Source organism: Octopus bimaculoides, chromosome 19, assembly GCF_046866305.1.
Source record: "Octopus bimaculoides isolate indiv1 chromosome 19, ASM4686630v1, whole genome shotgun sequence".
Lineage (NCBI taxonomy): Eukaryota > Metazoa > Mollusca > Cephalopoda > Octopoda > Octopodidae > Octopus > Octopus bimaculoides.
In genome coordinates, this window is record NC_142946.1 from 1,614,931 (window position 1) to 1,632,015 (window position 17,085).

Genomic DNA, 17,085 nt, shown 5'->3' on the forward strand with positions numbered 1-17,085 from the left:
AGAGAGAGAGAGAGAGAGAGAGAGAGCGGAAAGAAGCAGAGGGGCAGAGCATGCGTGGATCTATAGCCCTGAAACAGCATGTGACATAATGAGGTCTAAATTGTAATCATCGCTTGTTAAAACAGCTCGTTCTCTCTAATTATTATAATTAACATCTTCTAATTGTCCAACCTTTTTGTAAATTTGTTTTAAAATTGATTAATTAACCATAGTGAGGTTTTGCACACCATTATTCAATTGTGTATATTTTGATATTTTCTCCTTAGTTTTCTCTTTCTTTCAGTTAGTTTCGCCATTCTGTGTAATGCTGTAGTTTTTCCTATTGTCGTTGCTGCTGTTTAGCCGCAGGTAAGCGCTGAACTGGTAGTGACTCCATTAAATATTAATTCCTTCGGGATTATCCCATCCAACTTTCTATTTTCCGAATATAATGCAACATTAACTATATTTTCGAATGTGTGTATGAATAACGTTATAACGTGATCTGTGAGAGATTTGACAGCTATTTCATGCAAATCGTGCTACAACTATAGAGTCCCTGGTGTGCGTTCAAGGCTTCCTTGTCGTTTGTGCGTTCGCGTTTATTACATTCAGTAGTTTACAACTTTACGTTTTTTAAGTAATTGTAGGAGATTCGTCATTCTGTCCTAAAGAGATCCGTTTTTTTATCGATATACTATTATCTACATTTGACGTTTTTTTTTTCTTTTTTGCTATTTAGTAATTTTACTGCTATTTTCCATATCAATTATTCCATTTTAATATTGCTGGTTCAATACATAACACTTAATATTATTTCCAAATTTTGGCGCAAGGTCGGTCAGCAATTTCAGGGATGGTTGTGCTAAAAGGTAGTGCTCCAGCATGGCCGCAGTCAAATGACTGAAACGAGTAAAAGAATAATATCTTCAATATCTCAGACTGAGTTTACATCGTGATAGATTTCAAATAATCGATGGTTGTTTTCTTAAAATCTGTTCCGTTGGGTTTTTTTTTCTTTTCTTGCCGTTATCAGTTTGGGTTTTCATTTCATGTTCCTTCCAATAAATTTATAATGCTTCGCACCGCATAAGAAGAAATTCTGCTGGTAGATTGAAATATCAGCAATTTTGTTGTATTACATGATTTAATCCTAGGAATAAAGGCCGTCGAGACGGCATATCACCTCGTTGAATTCCACCCCACCCCCTACTCATGTATTCTCCAACAGGTGTTGATCAACAACAGTTTAAATGGGACAGTAACTACATCGACTATATTGGATTTGGGAAGCCTACAAGGATCATGAACACTACGCCCTGCTCTGCACTCAGTAACTAAGAGAAAGTGTGAGAGAAATCGGAGATTTCATCTGAAAGCTGGCACTAGGCGAACTCTACTAAAAGCACCGAATCGCTATGTTGAGGTGTTAAAGCATTGTAACTGGTTAGCTGTGATATTCAAGAATAGCAAGTACTCCTTCAACAGCTGCGATATTCAAAAACAACAAGTATTCCTCGGGTGTGTCATCAAGTTGACTCAAAGTAACTGCATTCGTCCAATGAGCCACGTTGTGAGATTGAACACTAAACCTTGCTATTACAAAACGAATTTTCAATAAAAAAGAACAAGCAGTTGACTCCCACAATTTTGTGAGTCCGTAATGATTTATTGAAAGCTTTATCGCTGTCTTGAGATTTCAATCGGTTAAAAGTACTTGATTCTTTGCAAAATCCACCACTGGTTATGACCGGATCTATCCGAGGTATTGCTATATTTTCTCCCTCTCTCTCTCTCTGTTCGTCTTTATAATGGTTCAAACTATTGATATTTTTATTGACGATGACATCTCCATCTGGGATGGTTGCAAGGCATTTTCTTTAATTCAGTCCAAAAATTTCTAAAAGCGAAGGGAACAAAAGAGAATGTATATCTGCTGAACCGTGTAATAACTAACAGATGCCTTCTTCTCACAACTCACAGTTCACTTCATTCAGAAAGAGCTCAAGCTGGTTGCGTTGTGAAGAATTGATTAAAATATAGCGGAGAACTTGAAATAGAATCACCACGGGCCATATATAAGATAAATAATTCCATTTAACTCTAAGTTTACCATTAACAGCACACACTTACTGTGATATAAAAAATGTCAGGCGCTATCTTCTTAGTATTGTTCTTGCAGTGGTTTAACCCCATGTCGGCGCAGATTGGGCGAGCCTGTCATCAAATTTTATTACAGTCATGACGCTCTAGAGACTTTGTATAGCGTATGAGGGAGATTTGGCTGCTAATTTTAGCATTCATGATACCATGTGGTGGCTCCCTTCCTGGATTGAACCGCATCATGGATTATAGCAGAACATTGCGGTAGAATATTAATTCACCATCTACCGATATACTACAGAAACAGTGATTGGATTGATGGAGGCTTGGTCTCGCTCGCTGGACATACTAAAACTAGCAGTCAAATTCCTTTAAAATTACATTCCAGCGACAGCGAATAGTCAATATCTCATGTGTTATTAAAGGAGAACATAGGACAGTGTGTTCTTTTAATGTATCTGAAAAGAAAAGACTGGATGATCATTATCGCAGTGCCAGACCTAGGGTTAAGTACAAATCATATATTGAAATATGCCTTTATAACGAAGGTAACACTTCTTGGTCACTTTCACTGCTAAAAACAGCAGCCAGATCTCCCTAATGTTGCACCGTATTGCTTTTTAAAAAAATTACCAAGATTGATAATTCCTACACACTCATAAAAATGCTGGCTTGTCACAGCTGAAGAGCTCTGAGTCATAAGTTATCTCGCTCATTGTTAGCGAGAAATATATATATGTGTGTGTGTGTGTGTGTGTGTGTGTGTATGTGTGTGTGTGTGTGTGTGTGTGTGTGTGTGTGTGTGTGTGTGTGTGTGTGTTTGGAAGATTTCTCTTTCACCCCATTAAAGCGCAAAGTGTTTGTGGGTTTATGGTTTAAGGAGATTTGTTTACAGTGACATTGGTTGGTTGCCTTCTTCCAAATAATCGTATTATGCTGAGATAATTCTAAGATATTGGTGTCATGTTTTGGGGAGATTCTCTGGCATACTAGTGTGTGTGTGTGTGTATAAGTGTATGTATATATGTATGTTTATATACATGTGTGTGTGGTGTGTACGTGTGTGGGTAGACGTGTGTGTGTGGACAGATAGATGAACCAATGCCCAGATGGATGGATGTAGAGATGGTGGGATTGATGGATTGCTGGATGGGTGGTTGGATGGTTGGATATGAAAATGGGTTTGAGCATGCACCTAAATATGTATGAATTAACCTCAATATTTTCTGATTAAGAAATGACTACGTATATTATAGTTAACGATTATTTTGTCTAATCTCTATTATATATGTATGCATGGATACACATATATACATACATGCATATATACGTTCAGTCATATATACATGCATACAAACAGACAGACAGACAGACATACCTAAATATAATACAATAAAGATTTGCGTCTAATATATGTATTGAATTATGCGATATATATATATATATATATATATATATATATATATATACTTTCACTCTTTTACTTGTTCCAGACATTTCACTGCGGCCATGCTGGAGGACCGCATATATATATATGCATGTATATGATAAAAAATATATAATATATGATATAATATATATATGCGTATATAATTCCATTACGTTATACGTTGAAATATGCTCATATATATGTGTGTATCTGAGCGTGTATTTATAAGCGTATAAGCACGTATGCGTGTCGTTGTTGTGATTGTGTTTGTGTATTGTCTCTGATTGCATATGTGTGCGTGATTGTACGTGTGCATGTGTGTGTGTGTCCATGTTTGTATCTGCTTTAGGTTTTGTGGAGGCGTGTGTGCTGTCTTTCGATTCCCCACCTTACCCCCAGTTTCCAATAATTCCACTGAGAATCTTTGTATGTATACACAATCACTTTCTCAATAACCAGGGCATCGATGCCAGTGACTTGCATCTAAAAGCCTGACCTAAACTCACGCGGGGAAAAAGTGTTTCACTGTATCAAATTAGTTGAATGCCTTTCAACTTTGAGACTACATCAAAAGCTAACCCGGATATGACGTAGGGGAAGTGGTAGTGTCGGTTTTCAAAATGTCAAATACAACGTGTGATGTTTTCCAGTTTGTCTTTATGATATTATAGAAGAAAATAAATGTCATCACACTTTATTTTCATTTTTCTTTGTTGTGTTTCAACAAAGTATAATTTCCCACACCACACCCCCACCCCACCCAACACAAATTATTGATTATATAATTGAGAAATAATATTAAATTTTCCATCAGTGTCATTGTTATATATATATGAAAGAAGAATACATATATATATATATATATAAACATATATATACATATATATATATGCATATATATATTATTATATAATATGCCTATATATATATATATATATATATGTGTGTGTGTGTGTGTGTGTGTGTACATATGCATATATCTGCTTATATGCACACATATATGAATAAATAAGTTTGCATATATTATATACATGAGCACACAGATATACACACATACATAGATATACATACATACATATACATACATACATATACATAGATATATATATATACATATATCTACATATATACATATATATCAGTATGTATGTATGTATGTATAAATGTAGGTAATATATATGTACGTATGTGTGTGTGTGTATGTATGTATGCGTGTGTAGGTATGTATGTATGCATTAGAACATACACTGACGAGTTATATTTAAATCAAAGGTTATAGATTTATGAAATTTGAAAATATTTATTGTTTAACACAAAATGTGTTGATAACATGTGGAGAGCAAACTATGGATTTTGTGTACAGATAAAACATAGGAGGTCGTGTTATATGTAGGCTAACAGGAGTATTTACACTGCACTCGGAGTAATTGCTTTTGGTGTGTTGTAATTGTTTAACCTCAAATGTATTCTGAAAAAGCGTGGATAAAACACCCACGTTTACATTTAATATATCTAAGATAATTTTATCTACTATGTTCCTCCGTTTGTTTCATTTAACTGACAGCTATTTCTGGTCAAACGACTCACTACTTTCATGTATGCATGGGGGTTCCCTCCCCCAACTGGTGGTGGGTGTGAGATTCTTGAGTAACCTCTGCACCCCAATTAAGATGTCAGCTCCTTTAACCCGACTAATGCTCGTCTCGAAAATTCATGGAAAATCTTTTGTAAGTAGAAGCAAACGTGAAATTCTCAGTATGTACATGTGCGCGTGCATTTATGTGTATATATATGTGCATACATGTACTTTTTATCTTTTACTTTTCCAATCGTCAGACTGCGGCCATGCCGGGGCACCGCCTTGAAGAATTGTTAGTCGAAGGAATTGGCTCCACCACTTCTTTTTCGAGCCTGGCATCTTTCGCATCGAACACGTGCATATATATATATATGTGTGTGTGTGTGTGTGTGTGTGTGTGCATTAATCCATTATTGTATACGATCGGCTTCTTTCAGTTTCCATCTACTAAATCAGCTGACAAAGCCTTGATCGGCCCGAAGCTTTTGTAGAAGACACTTGCCCAACGTGCCACACAGTGGGGCTTATCCAAGAAATATATATATATATTTGTATGTATATATGTGTATCTATATATATATATATATATATATATATATATATATATATATATATATATATATATATATATATATATATATATATATATATATATATATATATATATATATATATATATACATATATATATATACATATATATATATATATATATATATATATATATATATATATATATATATATATATATATATATATATATATATATATATATATATATATATATACATATATATATATATACATATATATATATACATATATATATATATATATATATATATATATATATATATATATATATATATATATATATATATATATATATATATATATATATATATATATACATATATATATATACATATATATATATATATATATATATATATATATATATATATATATATATATATATATATATATATATATATCATTCTTGGAATGGTGGAAAAGATTTATCGAGTATTGGTAGTGACATAGAATAGATAACATTGGTTATGCCATTGAAGAGATAAACATTGAACACAAAGAGACTGACGAAGATGATAAGCGAGTTACATAATAAAAATGATTTCAGCTCTGTCTTCTAAAACAGAGTCTACGGCATTGTGATTCACACAATGTTTAACTTGGGAATAATATAGCTACACAACAGATAAATTATTGTGGGGAAATTTAACGTTTACGAGATGAGCGTTCTAGAGTGCCACTCATTTGTCTAATTATATTTTAATTAATAATTATAATATAGTGCCAGTTGTCAATACATTTGTCCATATATTCTAAATATTTGCTAAAGACGTTTTGGTAATAAATGACAAATGAATCTTGATTAAATATACAGAGGCAAGTTTAAGGAAGACTATATTTGTTATCTAAGGTAGCATTTAAATGTAGAATGTGATATATGAGATGGATATTACTGTGGCTTTCAAAGAATAAGATGAAAGTTGTATTGTCATCGGGGTATCTTGTAGATTAGAGTTTTAGTCACGAAGGTCAGATAACTAAGAAATGAAGGAAGAGTTATAGATATATTTTGAAGGTTATGGTAGACGTGGGGTGGCAGTTATGGAAGTGCAAAGCAGAATTGCAATACTGATCAATAGGCTTTCTGGTTATAGAATTTAAAACGTTAGAAATATATTAGCATCGGTTTTTGCTTGTAGGTTAAAACATTTTTTGTTAATTGTTTCAGTCACTTGACTGCGGCCATGCTGGAGCACTAACTTTAGTCGAACAAATCGACCCCAACACTTATTCTTTGTAAGCCTAGTGCTTATACTATCGTTCCCTTTTTGCAGAACCGCTAAGTGACGGGGAAATAAACACACCAGCATCGGTTGTCAAGTGATGCTTAGCGCTATTTCGTTTGGCGTTACGTTCTGAGTTCAAATTCCACCGAGGTCGACTTTGCCTTTCATCCTTTCGGGGTCGATTAAATAGGTACCAGTTATGCACTGGGTTCGATGTAATCGACTTAATGCCTTATTTGTCCTCTCTATGTTTATCCCCTTGTGGGCAATAAAGATGTGTGTGTGTGTGTGTGTGTGTGTGTGTGTGTGTGTGTGTGTGTGTGTGTGTGTGTGTGTGTGTGTGTTTGCACGTGATAAGCTCTCTAAAAACCGAATGATGTATGCGACCATTCAAATAAATACCTTTAGTTGCAGAGTAATAGATCATTTGAAATGCAGAGCTTCGAAATATTGCATAATGCTTTCGAAACCAATAGATGCGACAGCAATCGATTCCTCATTCAGAACACACACACACGCGAATGCACATTCACCCGCACGTAGTGCGTGACTGGGTATATGATTTGTGTTCGTACGTATGATCGAATGTACATATATGAATAGTTTCACACAAACACCCGACACACAAACATACATAGATATACATATGCATGCATATATATATATATATATATATATATATATATTCACACACACGCATATATACACATATATACATATGTTTGTGAGGTTGACTATACATAGATATGTAGTGCCACGTTGAATTGAATGACGACAAGCTGTGGCCAATAGGACATAGTTATTAAAACAACCTGTTTCTACTTGGTTAGCCATCGCCAGCTTCAGATTAATTTCACCATTCGACCGGAAGTGCGCAGCTTACAGCGCCACAGGAAACATTGCTTGGATTACTGGCGCGTGAACTAATTTGTGTGGATTGTCTTTGTGTTAGTTTGTCTTAGGCACGAGTACAACACAGTTAAGCTCATAGAATACGAATTATCGACTGTGCTCTTTTCTGGACATGACATCGTCGTGTGCCTGTATATATGTGTGTATATCTCTGTGTGCACGCGTGTATATGTGTGCATATATGCATATAAACATATACATATGTATACACGTACATACACATATACATACACATGTGTGCATAAATGTACATGTATAAATACATACACATACACACATTCACATGTATACATCTATATATATATATATATATATATATATATATATATATATATATATATATATATATATATATATATATATATATACATATACATACATAGAGAGAGAGAGAGAGAGAGAGAGAGAGAAAGATATAGATAGACAAAGACAGGTGGATATAGAAACCCACTCACAGACCTACATACGCGTGCGTGTGTGTGTGTGTGTGTGTATGTATATATATATATATACATATATATATATATATATATATATATATATATATATATATATATATATATACATGTATATGTATACATATATCTATCTGTATATGCATACATATATAATATATATGTAGATATAAATATATATTGAGCAAGTGATGTGAACATCAAAGAAACCAAACCGTTATATTAATACGATTTCATGACATAAAAGGAAATACGAGATTTTATGCAGGCACGAAACTTGATCCCGTTCCTACACTGTACTGACAAATATCATACAGTGTCCACCCAATAGATACATCAATCTGGCTACGCGCAGCGTATTATTGAGATCTGCATCTTTTGCACATTATATTTAGTTCAATTTGATGTCAGTTTAAATTAGGTTCTGAAATATATAATATAATATTTTATAAAAGTATTATGAAATGTGTAATATTTTATAGCATGGAGCGACGAACGAATTCTGAAGCAGAAAGAATACGTTGGTGTTTGTAAAAGTAACGGAGCTAAAGTACGCAGCGTTAAGCTGCTTGGCATATATTGACCTTGAACTCGCGCATCAACACTAAGTTCCTCGCTCGCTTTCGTTGTTTATAGCAGCGCGTTGAAGTAAAGTGTGTAGAGTGTGGTCACTCGGAAAAGAACATTGGTTTCAACTGTGTAAGCTTTCCCTGATTGTCTCGAGGAAGACCAGAGTTTTTTGAAAACGGCCGAAACAGCTAAAGAACCGTGGGTCTATGATTATGATCCGGAAACCAATGCTCAGTCTTAACAGTGGAGAACCCCCAACCAGATTACAAGGCGCCGAGGAAATCCAAGAGAATGCGACATGGCAGCTGCTCAATACTTGAAAAGAATATTTCCAGGAATACCTCCATCAATAGAAAAGATGCTGGATAGAAAGTGTGGCATCAGAAGAGGACAGCTTTGAAGGAGCTTGAATGCCAAATGGATATGTGTTGTTGTTGTTGTCGTTACCGTCGTTGTTGTTTTATCAGACTTCGTATATGTGTCCAAAGTACTGACTCCTGGAAGGAGTTTGTATATTCTTCTATTCATTTATGGATCCACTTTTGTGGCTGAGGTCATGCTGGAGCATCATCGTGATTTACTACTTTTGCAAATCAGGTGCCCAGTATGCCGTGCGACAGATGCCAAACCGATCGTAGAACAGCTTGCGATGAAATATTTTGCTCCAAAGATCTACACGCTCAGCTTGGTTCGGGAATCGAAACCGGGATCGTGAGTGCAACACCGTAACCACTCAGTCATGCACCTTCATTTTCTTATATATTCTTATAAGGATACAAACTTCAAACAGCTATGTTGTTCTTAAATCAATCATAGAACGCAAATATAGTATCAAAAGAAAATCGTGTCTAAAACACCTCCGTAATTTATTAAATGTGTAAATATCGGAAATGTTTTCTCGTTGTCAAGAAAATGTTTATTTTGCCCGGCCATTAACCGCGTATGTTTTAGTGAATATTTACTATGCCAAGAGATATATATACTATGCGGTTAACGAAATGAGTAGATTAACAGGGTTGCTTTGAAAAATGATGGTTCTTATATCAAATCGTGTGTGTCTGTGTGCATACGTGTATAGGCGTGTGTGCGTATTATTGTTTTTGAAGTGACGATGCACAGGCGTGGCTGTGTGGTAAGAAGCTTGGTTCCCAACCTTGAGCAAGTATCTTCTACTATAGCCTCAGGTGGACCAGAACCTCGTGAATGGAATTAGTTGACGGAAACTGAAAGAAGCCCGTACTATTTGTGCACTAGAGTAACTGCTGCACTTGTTAAGTATATAAGCAGTTTGGCTGCTTGGTTCTCTGGAGACTGTCAGAAAAGTGTAGACGCCTCTGATGAGAACCCAATAATGGTCGAAAATCGATTAAGGTTGTTCATCGTTTTATCAGTATGCGGAGAAATGGATAAAATTTGCCCTGTTTATAATTATGCCATATGTTATATATATATATATATATATATATATATATATATATATATATATATATATATATATACGAGAATGAAGTTTACAGAGCGTTAATATTTTTGACATATACACAACGAGTCATTGCCCAGGTTCATCCAGAAAAGGAGTAAGACAGAGAGAAGAGCAGAAGACTAGGAAAGACGTCTGAGGACTGATGACATCAGAAGTTGGCCCGAAAACAATGCCTGGATGATTGTATGCATGAAGCACAACACAGAGAGGGAAGTGGGGTGTTTTGGCAAGCGGAGCCAAGGAGAAAGAATATATATATATATATATATATATATATATATATATATATATATATACATACTTATATGTGTATATATATATATATATGTGTGTGTGTGTGTGTGTGTGTGTGTGTGTGTGTGTGTGTATAAATACATATGTGTATAAATACATATGTGTATGGGGGGGGGTTCTGTTTGTGTAATGGTTATATGGAGGAGAGTAGTATTATCTGAACATTGCCAATATATGTGTTAAAGAGATAGAGATGATAGATGCGAAAATGATATCCTAAAAAGATTAAATATCTATCTGGATTGATATCAGGATTTAAGTGGGTTTTTTGTTTGTTTATTTTAGATTTGTCGATGCTGGTTTCCTTTAAATGGAATTCTTTGGATGAATGAAATCTAAATTATCGCTAATTAAATACTTATTAATCAGATGGTGTTATAAATCTAGATATGAATTGAGGATCCTCATTTGGCTTCATCGCAAATATCGAGCTTATACAGGAATGAATGCGTGCGGTTTGACGGATACAAGGATGAATGTCTATACGTGTAAATGTGTGTGTACGTGTGTACAATGATAGATAGATGCATACATATGCAGATACACATTCATACATACATACATAAATAAATATATATATATGTGTATATATATATATATATATATATGTGTATATATATATATATATATATATATATATATATATATATATATATATATATATATATATATATATATATATATGTCTGTATATATATACACGCGCACACACACACACATGTATATGTATGTATATGTACGTATGTCTATGTATTTTGTTGTTGTATGTGTCTGTATGCGCATATTGCATTCAAGTCTGTGTTGTGTATTAGATGAAACTAATGTAGGCGCGCAGGGCTGTGGTTAGAGCGTCGGACTTACAATCATGAGGTCGTGAATTCCGTTCCCAGGCTGGACTGTGCGTTGTGTTCATGAAAAAGTCACTTTATGTCACGCTGCTCAAGTTCACTCAGCTGTAGAAATGAGTCGCTACGTCACTGGTGCCAAATTGTATTGGCTTTTGCCATTTCCCTTGGACAGCGTTTGTATACATGGGCGACTGCTTGTCGTCCATAAGGATGTTTGCATGTCTATCTATCTATCTATCTGTCTACATATCTATCTCCCGTTTCAGTGTTCATATATACTACGCACTTCTTGCGACATTAAGAGTGTTTAGCTCTTATCCCTTGAAATATAGGTGCTTTGATACTCTCAGTCACAATTAGTGACGATAACATTTTTCGGTTATCGTATTATATTGCATATATATATATATGTGTGTGTGTGCATGTGTATTGTGTAAAATATAAGTTAGAGCTATGAAAACCGTCTAAGGGATAGATGTATCCGTAGGCACTCCTGGTGTATTACCTCAGTATGTATGGCCCTTGTTATAAGGTAGACGGTAGGAGGTAATTTAAAAGGTAAAACCGTGGTTTTATATATATATATATATATATATATATATATATATATATATATATATATATATATATATATATATATATATATATATAATAAACGATTAGAAATGGTGCAACAATAACAATTAGAAGTAGATCATCGGTGTTTTAAAGTCATTTAATAAAGATGGCTTTAAAACACCAATGATCTACTTCTGTTATTATTGCTCCATTTCTTATGTCGTTTATATATATATATATATATATATATATATATATATATATATATATATATATATATATATATATATATATATACATATCTTTATACGTACGTATATAGAAGGGTATTTGTGTACGTGATGTATACACAGATTGCACAAGGAGAAGGACACACACTGTAGACATATACATACATGCACATACACACACAAACACACACACACACACACACACACACACACACACAATATTTATGTTGTGATTTATAGATAAATATATTTTGTGATTTATTTTCTCTTTCTACGTGTTTCTATTGGTGTGTGTCGTGTGTGTGTGTGCATGTATGTGTGTGTGCGTTGTGAACGTGTATACTTCGTGTGTGTGTGTGTATGCCTCGTGTGTGTGTGTCGTGTGTGCGTCTGTGTATGTGTTCCTGTGTGCGTCTTATGTGTCGTGTGTGTGTGTGCCTGGGTGTTTGTGTGTGTGTGTTAGTTTGTTTAAAGAAACATAGACAAAATAAATGAGGCAAAAAAGAGCAGAAGTGTGAGAAATAAACAGGTGAAGAGAAAGCAGAAGTGTGGAGAGGGGGGATAGCAACGTCAGCAGCAGCAGCAGCAGCAACAACAACAACCACAACAATAACCACAACAAGAACTTCCACAATAATAGTGCAAACAAATCTGGCGACACCAACAGCAACAAAAACAGCAAGGATATACGTCACCGGCATCATTATCCTCGCCATCCGCATCATTATCCTCGCCATCCGCATCACTATCCTCGCCATCCGCATCACTATCCTCGCCATCCGCATCACTTACCTCGCCATCCGCACCAACGTAAGCAGCAGTAGTTGGTGCTGAAAAAAAAAAGGTGCCAGTAGCAGCTGGAACCCTCCTCCCTTAATTAATTCAGCTGATCACATTGAAAGATCCTTACTAATTATAGAAAACAAGTAATTAGAAGGAAATAATTAACTTCCGTGCAGTACAACTAGGATAGTACCAACGTGTACGGGGGTACGTGTTGGGAGAGAGAGACTGGAGAGAGCGATGGGTGGGGAGAGACAGAGAGAGAGCCAGCCTAGAGAGAGAGAGAGATTAGAGAGAAAGCGAGAGAGAGAGACAGTAAAAGAGAAGGTCTGCGTTTGTATTGAGATGTGTGTGTGTGTGAGTCTGAGAGAAAGAGAGAAAAGCAAAGAGACAGAGAGATGGAGAGCGCACAAGAGGGAGAAGGTTTGAGTGTGTATGTATGAGAGAGGGGGGAGGGAGAAAGAAGAGAAGGCCTGAACGTGTATATGTGTGTAAGAGATAGACGGAGACAGTGTGTGTGTGTATCGATATGTCAGTAAAAAAGAGTATGCGTGTGACACTACGTGTTTGTGACTGCACGAGTCCATGTGTGTGTGTGTGTATGTTTGCGTGTGTGTAAAATAAAAACGGTGTGTGTTTGTGTGACAGCGTGTACGTGTGTGAAAAATTGTTTTTGTGTGAAGGAGAAACAGTGTTTACGTGTTTCTGTGAGTGCGAGAATGTGTAAAAAAGAGAGAAAGAGCGTGTGACAGTGTGTTGGTGGCTGAGTGTGTTCGTCTGTGAGTGTAACAGAAGGACACCGGCATGTATAGAACTGAGTGTGTCAGCGCTTGTGTGCGTGTGCGTGTGTGTGTGTGTGTGTGTGTGTCTGTGTGTGTGTGCGAATTAAATAAACCATTACAAATGAAAATACTCCGTAGCATAAAGCGAGAAGGAAATTACGACAGGGAAAGAGGATAAATGAGGGAAGGAAGGAAGGAAGAAAGAAGTGGATTAAATAGAGAACGAATGAGAGAAGGAAAAGTGGAATATTTAGAGAATTAATTAAAGAGGGTGTTGTGAGATAAAGAAGCAAAATAGGTGATTCTTAATGACAACATGGGGTTGTTTTGATTGTGCCGAATAATGTGAGGTAAGAAACGCAGTGAATATGTCTCAGTACGGAACTCTGGGAGAATCATGTGTGTGTATATGTCTGAGTTCTTTTTTTTTTTGTTGTTTTATTTAGTAAGTACAGATATGTGTGTGCATGCGTATATGCATGGATGCGTATATATGTGTGTATGCCTCTGTGAGTATATGTACGTATAGGGGTGGTACTTGATTAAAAAGGTCACTTCGCAACCATAAGACTTCGGGTTCAAATCCTTTCAATGGTCCCGTGGGTGTCTCTCCTTACAGTTTCCAACCAACACAAGGCTATAAGTAGATTATTTTGTCAAAAACCATCTGGAATCATATTGGATAACCCCTTCCCTAAAATTCAAAGACACTAACCCCATCAGTTTCTGTGTGACACCATTCTTTTTATGATTTCTTTGTGTACAGGTATACCCAGTCACTTTTGCTATAAGTTTCCATATAATTGAATGATTAAATGGAATATTCATCTAGGAAACTCAGATCAGATTTATTTATTATGCGTCTATGTATAAATACCTGATCCTCCGTCGGTTACGACGATGAGTGTTCCAGTTGATCCGATCCATGGAACAGCCTGCACGTGAAATTAAATTACAAGTGGATGAGTACTCCACAGACAAGCGTAGAATTAACGTAGTTCTTAGGGAGCTTCAACGTGACACAGAATGTGACGAAGTCGGCTCTTTTGAATTACAGGTACAACTGATTTTTGCTAACTGATTGGATTATTGCAACATAAAAAAAAGTATCTTGATGAAGGATACAACACACCACCAGAAATCGAACTCACGACATAACGACAGTGCGCCAGATATTTTAACCACTAAGCCACGCGCACTCGTCTAAGTATATGAACGTGTACAGTCTGTTTGTTTGTTTGTATGTATGTATGTATGTATGTATGTGTACGTCCTAATGTTTTTGCGTATATATGTGTACGGACATCTCAGAATATGTATGTATGTATATATGTATGTATGTATATGCGTCGGTTTGGGCGTTTGGGTTCTGTGTTTGTGCCAAACAATACAGCTTGTTACTTCCCAGGTGTAAATGAATAACCTAAAGCAAAGGAAATGAATGATAGCATTATTTATATACGGACGTGTATGGACATATGTATCTATCTATGTGTATGTGTACACACACACACATGTATATGTATGTATATGTATATATATGTACATCTATGTATGTGTGTGTAAATATATATGTATTTATATGCATGTTTGACCGTTGACTGAACACTATTCAATTTTTTTTCTCCGTGTTTTTCTCCTTGTCTCCGTATTCTTTCTGTTGAAGAGCGTAGCTCGAAACGTCAAAGACTTTCCGTATTCCCGAGCGTCATACTAATATATACTTTTGTTATTTACACCACCTGTCCTCGTCTGTTGTTATTTCTTGTATATTCTCCCATATATGTATGTATATATACATATATATGATTATAAATACAAATATGCATACATATAAGCATATTAACACAAATATCCATATATATATATATGTGTATATATATATATATATATATATATATATATATATATATATATATATATATATATATACACATATATATATATATATATATATATATATATATATATATATTAGATGAACATTAAATATTGTTGAATGAGATATCAAGTCATATTTAGCATTTTTGTACACATTTGGACATAAAAAGACAATATTACGAACACTTGCTTCGAGAGAAGTTCCTGCAGACAATTTAGGTGTAAATACGCCGCTGAGTCATGAATGATGTCACCGAACCAAAGAATGCATGCATTTCTACGTTTTTACGCTTCATCAACTCCGTAAGCAAACCCGTCGATCGTAGCCACTAAAACTTGTTTGCTCTCATATTAGAATAGCAAATTGCACATTTGCGGATGTACGGAAAGCTTCCTTGATCTGAAATAAAATAATAAGATGCGCAATATGCATCAGTGAATGAAATGCAGTTATCTACAATCTCAACATGTTTCCGTATATTCGGACATGTAAAAATAATACGCTGCACAAGTCTCAAAAGAAGAAATCCTCCTAATCAATATGTATGTAGGCATACTACAAGGTCATGAATGAAGCATCTGAACTGTAGAACGCATGCGTTTTACATCGTTACGATTCAACAGTTGCCACAATCGAGTCGTCGTTTCCGGTCACTAATATCCGGTCGCTCATTTGTACAAGAAATTTAACTCAAAACATCCTGTCATCTTAAAATTAGGAATGCACTGTGGATAATGAAGTCCGAGGTATATTATGCGCAGATATAAAATACAAGAGTTTAGCAGAATGGTTAGCAGGATAAGCAAAGTGCTTAGCTTCTTTACGCTCTAGTTTCAAATTCCACCGAGGTCAACTTTGACTTTCATCCTTTTCGGGATGGATGAGCTGAGTATTGGGTTCTATATAATCGACTGTCCCCACACACATACACACATCTCATAAATAACAGAAATAACAGGTCATGTGTCTTTCGTAGAAAGTCGAAAGTAGAAAGAATTATGCATAGATAAAATAGAAATGGTTACGCTTGGAACGAATCTATGTATTGGGCTTTATACAGGACACATTAGTGTGCGTGTAGCTTATATCAGTTTCCGCTTCATACAAGTGACCGAGATAACAATACGACACCCTGAAACGGAACGCCAGTCTCTTGTAGGATTTGCCCTGAACTCTTACCTGGGTTAATGTCCAGCAGGGTGGACTGGGGTAACATGAAATGAAAGGACACAAAATACAATTCGGTTTGGCAGTCGAAACTTCGATCATAAGACAGCGATTGCAACACGAACCACTAAGACGCGCCTTCAGCTTCTATAATTCTCGAGATCCAAAATAAATTACTTCACATTTTCTTCTCTTATTTCGACTTTAAATC

General features: G+C 35.3%; 1 long non-coding RNA gene across 2 annotated transcripts in view; it reads right to left on the reverse strand.

Moving 5' to 3' along the window:
* LOC149131736 (uncharacterized) overlaps nucleotides 1-13,240 on the reverse strand; it is an 85,702-nt gene extending 72,462 nt beyond the window's left edge. For both annotated transcript variants that reach the window (XR_016245140.1, XR_016245139.1), the window contains exon 1: nucleotides 12,956-13,240. This is a non-coding gene — a long non-coding RNA (uncharacterized LOC149131736). The remainder of the gene's footprint in view (nucleotides 1-12,955) is intronic.
* Between the last annotated feature and the right edge of the window lie 3,845 nt (nucleotides 13,241-17,085).